Here is a 1,247-nt window from a genome sequence, read left to right on the forward strand (position 1 = left end):
GAGTCTGGTGTCCCCCAATAGTATGGTCCTGAGTCAGCAGATCTGGTGGATTCTCTCCCACAGTGTCTGGCTGTCTATGAGGGATTGCTCTATCTCTGTCTTCTGTTGTTTCTGTAATGATTGTGGATATTTGGTATCACTAGTATCTGTACAAGATTAGCCTCAGGTGAATCTGTCCTTGATCTAGAGTATCATTCTGTTCACCAACCCCCATCTGATCTTCTCAGTTGTCTGTGTGTTCATCTGTAGCCTTGTGTTTGGTGTTAATGGTAATGCAGTATTGTGGATATACTGGTATTAGCCTCTGTTGTCTATATCTTGTGTGCACAATTCGGTGTCTTCCCTTTCTCCATTGTTATCATGCTGGTCACAGACTCTTTCCATACCATCCCTCCCCTTACCCAACTCAGCATGTAGCCCCCAACTAGTCCAAAATTTTCCCTTCCCCTTCCCTCATATCCCGATAACCTACAAAGTGAATTCCCTTCCCTAATCAAACCCTTCCTTATCTTTTTACAGTAATGGGCTCATACAATATTTCTCCTTCTGCGACTGACTTATTTCACTCACCATAATGTCATCCAGGCTCATCCATGTTGTGAGATGATTCATGTATCCTTCATTGCTCTTTAATGTACATAGTATTCCATTGTGTGAATGTAGCATAGTTTGGTTATCCATTCATCTGTGGATGGGCATCTAGGTTGTTTTCATCTCTTTGCTATAGTGAATTGTGCTGTGATGAACATGGGTGTGCATATGTCTGTTCATGTCCTGTTTCTCACCTCTTTAGAATATATTTCTAGTAATGGAATTGCTGGTTCAAATGGTATATCTATTTTCAGTTTTTTAAGGAAACGCTATACCATTCACAACAATGGTTGTACCATTTTACAGTCCCACCAGCAGGGTATGAGAGTTCCAATCTCTCTGCACCCTCACCACCATTTGTTATTTTCTGTCCTGTTGAACTTTGCTACTATTGCTGGGATGAGATGATATATCCTTATTCTTTATTATTATTATTATTATTGTGAACTGGGTGAAGATTTACAGAGCAAATTCATGTTCCACAGCAGTTCACATGTTCTTTGTCTCATGTCATTGACCACAGTTTACCACAATGCAACAGCTCCCCTCCCACTTCCTCTCCATAGTTACCTCTTCCCAGTGTCCATCCCTCCATACTCTCCTGCCCCCTGAGCTGTCTCCCTGTGCATAAGCAGCCCTTCTTCCTCCCATGATTG

Source organism: Orycteropus afer, unplaced genomic scaffold, assembly GCF_000298275.1.
Source record: "Orycteropus afer afer isolate SDZICR_OR568_19922 unplaced genomic scaffold, OryAfe1.0 scaffold01132, whole genome shotgun sequence".
Taxonomy (NCBI): Eukaryota; Metazoa; Chordata; class Mammalia; order Tubulidentata; family Orycteropodidae; genus Orycteropus; species Orycteropus afer.